Source organism: Erithacus rubecula, assembly GCF_903797595.1.
Source record: "Erithacus rubecula genome assembly, chromosome: 11".
NCBI classification, from domain to species: Eukaryota; Metazoa; Chordata; class Aves; order Passeriformes; family Muscicapidae; genus Erithacus; species Erithacus rubecula.
The window spans coordinates 1,750,908-1,757,451 of NC_136663.1; the positions used below are offsets into that span (position 1 = coordinate 1,750,908).

At 42.5% G+C, this 6,544-nt stretch overlaps 1 long non-coding RNA gene across 1 annotated transcript; it reads left to right on the forward strand.

Moving 5' to 3' along the window:
• The first annotated feature begins 2,029 nt into the window (after window positions 1-2,029).
• On the forward strand, window positions 2,030-2,601 carry LOC306806707. The gene is made up of 2 exons (XR_013775535.1): window positions 2,030-2,352; window positions 2,509-2,601. It is a non-coding gene; the product is annotated as an uncharacterized lncRNA (long non-coding RNA).
• Window positions 2,602-6,544: the final 3,943 nt, after the last annotated feature.

Consider the following 6,544-nt stretch of genomic DNA (forward strand, 5'->3'; position numbering starts at 1 on the left):
TGGGAGATGTTTGAGAATGATTCTAATCAGAGGTTGCAAAAGAAGGAGGTGGCTCCACTGCACATTTCCCTGTGCCACATTTTTGTGGCTGCTTAGCTCTGACCCCATAATTCTGCTCAGACATTCAATTGTAGGAGCTCAAAGCCCCACAGGTATTTTGGGGAGGTTTCAAATTAGGGAAAGCATTAATTGTAAATTTTTTTTTTTTTTTTTTTTTTTTTGGTGTGTTCCTCCCTGCAGAGTCCTTGAGCTTGGGCTCAGCTCCAAGATCCAGGTGTCCTGAGCCTGGTGCCAGACAGAGAATAAATTATTGCATAAATCAGAGTCCTGTGGCCAGAGGAGATCTTGGGGAGGAGGAGGAGGAGGGCGGGGAGTGGAGGCCAACTCTGTAATTGAGGATCAAAGCTCCTGCTCCTGCCTCTCCATCCCCACTGCAGCTGCTCCCTGCTCCCTGCACAGGTGAGTTCTGCTCCTTCCAACCCAAATTTTGCACAGGTAAATCTTCCCTCCAAGCCACCCTGTGATGTTTGTTGGGAAGAGGCTCAGGTGTCACCTGCTTTAGGAAAAAAAACTGGGTGTGATGGGCAGGAATAGGTTAATGAGGGTATTGCCATAAGGAATTATTAATGTTTTGAAACATTTGTTTAGCTCAGCTGGCAGGAAGAAAAGAGGGAAGATGGGGAAGCAAAATGTCTAAAATCTCTGGCAAGTGGCTTTTTTAGCATAAAATCCAACTCTGTTTGCATCTATGGAGTTAAATGTGTGAAATTTCTGAGGGATAAATTTCTTTCCACAGATTTTGACACCACCAGGAGTTTTTTACTTCCCAATTAAAAAGAGGGAAATTTAAAAAATTGCTTTGCTTCCTCTTAGGAAACTGAAATAGTCCTGTTTTCCCTTTCCCTCTCCATTTGTGTCCTGCTGATGACATAATTCAACACTCAGTAACTATTGGCATTGATTTATTTCTTCTTTAAATGATATCTGTGTTTATTATTATTTTTCATATAGAATATAGACATTATATTTTATATGTTATATATTATACACATGGTATACATTATATTATATTACATTATACTTTTCCTTTCCTTTCCTTTCCTTTCCTTTCCTTTCCTTTCCTTTCCTTTCCTTTCCTTTCCTTTCCTTTCCTTTCCTTTCCTTTCCTTTCCTTTCCTTTCCTTTTCCTTTCCTTTCCTTTCCTTTCCTTTTCCTTTTCCTTTTCCTTTCCTTTCTTTCCTTTTCCTTTCCTTTCCTTTCCTTTCCTTTCCTTTCCTTTCCTTTCTTCCTTTTCCTTTCCTTTTCCTTTTCCTTTTCCTTTTCCTTTTCCTTTTCCTTTTCCTTTTCCTTTTCCTTTTCCTTTTTCCTCATCAATTCAATCCCTGCTGCTGGATGTAGTTTCCTATTTTTGGAATTCTCTATGTGTGGAATTCTCCACACTCTGATTTGCACCTGGGACTTCCAGCAGCAACTGGAGCACGAGACATTAAATCCACTTTGCAGTGGCAGAAATCAGCAAATTCTGTATGGAAACCCACGGGTGGGGATGAGGAGGAGGAAGGAGGGAGGGTTTAAAGGGATTTTGAATTAAGCTGCTCCAGCAGAGTGTTGAGTAAACCAGTGCAAGGTGCAATTCTGGCAGAGCTCAGCCTGGGGAGGGGGATTGCCACAACTCCTGGGTAAAACCAGCCCTGGTGGAGCCTCCTTGGTGGGGATGGGGCAGTGAGAGGTTCCCAACCCTGTGATTCCCCATCCTCCATCCCACAGGCAGCTCTGGGAACAGATGGATGTGAGGAGCACCCTGAGCTACCTGTACTGGCTCTTCTGCCAGTTCGAGCTGATCACCTGCAGTTACCTGATGGAGCCCTGGGAGAAGCTGCTCTTCTACTCCTTCAACCTGGCCATGCTGGGGCTGCTGCTCTACACCACCTATGTCTGTGTGGCTTTCCACGCCAGCTCAGCCTTCCAGCTCCTCTGCAGCTGCCTGGGCAACCCACAGCAAAATGCTCTTGCTGTGGTGAAATAAAACCTCACCCTGACCTTGGGATCCAAGCCTTTCCTCAGCCCATTTTTTGTCCAGGAGCAGCAAACTCTGCTTTATTCTCTCTTCGTGTTTTGCTCTGACAGCAAATTATTTTTGCTCCAATCAATCCCTGTTTTTACTATTTAATTCTTGATGAGCTTTCAGTTTTAAGGACCTGTTGGAATTACAGAGACAGGAATAACCCTCCTGAAGATTTATTGTTTCAGGGGAAAGGAGCAACACCCCTGAAGATTTTATTATTTCAGGGAAAAGGAGCAACACCCCTGAAGATTTTATTATTTCAGGGGAAAGGAGCAACACCCCTGAAGGTTTTATTATTGCAGGAGAAAAAAACAACACCCCTGAAGATTTTATTATTTCAGGGGAAAGGAGCAACACCCCTAAAGATTTTGTCATTCCAAAGAAAATTAACAACTCTCCTGAAGATTTTCTCATTCCAGGGGAAAGGAACAACACCCCTGAAGATTTTGTCATTCCAGGGAAAGCTGTTTGGGTATGGAAAGTTTTAATCTGGAGAAATGACACAGCATGAATTTGTTCTTTTCTGCCAGAAGAGATGTGCACACAAAAATCCTGGATCAGTGGGAGCTGCTTCCCTGAGCTCACTGTGTTTTTATGGAATGATTTCAGGATTTATTCATTCTCCTTGATTGTTTTATACAATGAATGTTATTATCATGATGCAGACAGCACCACTGATTCATTAAAAACAGGAGGATGTGCTGCTGTGAAAATTTATGGTTGAAACTCTCAGATTCTTGGGCTTTATAAAAACAGATAATTTCTGGCTTACATTAGAAGATGAGTAAATCATGTGCATCATATAGAGAATATGACACTACAGATTCACTTGTGGTAGGGTTTCAGCTGAAAATAAAACCCCTAAAAATGTAAAAATACAATGTCTCCTTTTTTCCTAAGCTTTTACCCCCTACTTTTCCCATTTTACACTCTCCCTGTTGAGCAGGGTTTGAAACACAAACTCCTGAGCTGTAAATAATGTGCTGCATTTGGCTGGGACTGCTTTTATTCCAAATTCCATGACTTTTTAGCCTTACAACCATCAGATTCCTGTGCAGCAGGCAGGAGCTGCACTGGGATGAGCTTGGGAATCAAATTGGGGTTTGGAATCCTTAGGAGATGAAGGGAGTAGAGCAGGGTGACAAAAATCCACATTTTTCACCCACACTGAGATGAGTTTGGGGAGTTTTGCCAAGCTCTCCTTCCAGAGGATGAGTTCTTGCTGGAGGAGGCAATCCAGGGATTTAGGGAATGAGGTTTGGGCACAGGAGGGGACAAAACAAAGTGAAGACATTAATTATGTCATTTGTCACCTCAGCTGCTTTCCCAGTTTATAATTATGGGGAAGTAAGGTAGGAGATGGAAATAATTCCTCTGGGAAAATGAGGGCAGCTGTGCTCAAACTCACAAGTCTCTTAACTATGCTCAAGTATCTCTAAGTTTGTAAAAAAAAATCTATTCAATACTTTCAAATTCTGATCCAATTGGATGTTTTATTAAAGGAATATAATGGTTGGAGTAGTAATTAGTGTAGATTCCCTTTCATGCTTAGTCTGTATTTATATTTACAGATATTTATCAACATAATTTATATTTACTGATGTTTAGGAACAAGAGGGAGCACCCAGTATTTTAATGATACCAATCACTAGACAGTGATTTTTTTTCCCAGTCTCTAACACAGAGAAATCCAGGCAGTACTTTGCATTGCAGGTGCAAAATCCCTATTTCTCAAGACTATAAATAAATAAATATTGCTGCAGAAGTGGCTGGGAGTGAGCCCAGGGCAGGACAGGTCACCCTCAGCTCCAGCAGAGGATTCCACAGGGACACCCTGAGCTTTTCTGCACATTCAGGAATCCCACAGCTCCTGGAGGAGCAGGAACTTTGCCCTGTTTGTTATTGCTGCCCTTCCCCACGTGGTGTCTGTGGGTGCCTCTTGTGCAATGACTGGGGCAGGATTTGGGACAGGATTTGGGGAAGGATTTTGGGACAGGTTTTGGGGAAGGATTGGGGGATAGCCCAGACCCCAGCTGGGCTGAAGGAGCAGGACAGAGCCAGGAAAGCACCAAAATCCAGCAGAGAAACAAGGGGCCAAGTGGCAGCTGGAGCTCCTGATTCATTTTCCTCATCACCCCCTTTTCCCTGCCTGTCCCAAGCTCCAGGATTTAAAACATTTCAGCTCGCAGCAGTGTCTGGGCAGGTTCCTGCTGCAAGCACCAGGAGCCCCAGGGGCTCCAGGTTTGTCTCAGATGTGTCAGGTCAGGCTCAGCTGGGAATGGGATCAGGACCAGGGGAGGTTTAGGGTGGAGATCTGAGAGTTCCAGGGATGCACAGGGAGGATTTTTGGGGTTTCACCAGATTTTTCCACAGGCTGCTCTGAGTAGGCACAACATTTAGTTTTTTACACTTAGTGCTGCAAATCTAAATTAATGAATGGTTGAAGCAGGAAATGTTCCAAGAGGAATGGGAAGTGGAATATTCCCTGCACACCCTTCTCTGTTGGAGAAGTTTCTGTCCTGGGGTTCTAAGAAAGGAATGCAAGGATAACACTCAGCACCATTCAGATCCCTGCCATGTGAAAAGGAAATATTTAAATTGCACAACTTAACCCAGGCTGGTTCAGCAAGAGTGGAAACTAAAGAACAAAATAAGAACCAGCTGCTAAAATCAAACTGCTCACCAGGAAACCTTTGATGTTTCATCCTGGTGGATTCCCTGAATCCTCAGGAGGAATCATTTTTATTGTAGGACTTTCACACCTTATCTCCCATTAAACTTTAATCTGTGTTTTATTGATCCAAAGAGTTTACACTTCCTAAAGGCACTAAAGATATTTCTGTCCATGTGGAATTTCCCCCTCTCTGCTGCTGCTCACTTGTTTTTAGAAGCTGAAGGTAATTTCTTACTCCTTGTTGTTGCTGCCATTGTTTTACACCACAACAGCTGCACTTTGCTTTATTTACAGCCACGTGTAATTGCAGTTCTTATCTTTGCTGTTCATTACCTGACCTGAAAATCCAGCTTGTAAAATGAACCTCTCAGCACTTCCTGGCCTCTGCATCCCACAGGACATTTCCATCTTGCAGGGCTTTGGTCAGAGCAGGAGGGGAGGTTCCAGCAGATCTGTTTGTTTTTCCAGAGCTGACCTGAAATTCCTCTGTCCTGCTTGGCTGAGAGTTTCTGCTTCACTCCCCTGCTCAGCTGAAACTGCTTCATGCAACAGTTGAGTTCCAGTCTCCCTGAGACAGGAAATTCCTCCTTCCTCTGCTGCTGACATTTCCAGTCTAGAGCACAGGTATTATATGAAATAGGATTTATTTAGGTATTTTTCCAGTTTTTATTTTTTTATTTTTTTACAGGGATCAAGGTGTGAATCATCATCCTTAGAACACAAAGTCTCAGCAGGGTGTGCAAACAACACCAAATATTTCACAGGAGTTTCCTTCCATCTCCCAAATCTCACTGACCAGAGCTGAGTTTAAAATTGACTTCCAAGGCTTGTCTGTCCTTGTTGGGGATTTGTGTTAGCCAAAATGGTTTCATTTTAGGAAGATGAATATTTAAATTGCACAAAATTCAGTTTCTTGCTTTACCATCAGGCTTTGGTTTTGTCATGGAACTGAAACTCTGACAAGTTTTAAACTTCATTTCTTCTTTCTCACAGGTTCCCATGTTGTATTTAGAAGGAAATACAGATTCTGACAGCAATAAGATTCTTTATTCCATGGTTATGTCCTGGAATGAGCTACAGGAAACATTCCCAAATCCCTCTGGCTTTCCAATTCCCACCCCTCCTTTTACCTCTGGGAGGTGCAGCTGAAACAAAGGGCCCTGACCTGAGCTAAATCTGCAGAAGGAGCAGCTTCAAATCCTTCAACACCCAGCTCAAAGCAATTTTTGCTTTATTTTTATTCAGCTTGGTGTTATTTTGAATTTAAACATGGGCATGAAGAGTTTTCCCTGAGTTTTTGGCCACCTTTTGCAGCTCCTGGGGCCATGCAGGAACAGTGACATCAGCTGGACTCTCATGCTCAGCACAGGCACATCCTGATTTTTAATATGGATATTCCTGCAGGAGAATGGGGAAGAAATGGGATTGGATCCATCTCTGTCAGTCCCAGGGTGGAAATGGAGCCACACTTTTCCCACTGGCATCCAGTGAAATTAATCCAAATCCTAAAATTCCATCAGAAGGAATCTGAACCCTTGTGGAAATTTTTGTGGAAAACTTCCTGACACAATATTCCTCTGGAATTCCTTAATTTAAGCTATTTCTAAGAGACTGAAATAACAGTGATTTTATTGGATTATTTTTTTCTCCATAAATATTTCACCTCAGCAATTTCCATCCGACCCATATTTAGGAGTTCCCTGAAATTCCATCCACTAACAGATTTTAAAGCAGTTAAAGGTGAAATCATCACCTTAAGCTTTACATCAACACACAAGACTTTTATCTAGGAAAAAAAATTAAAA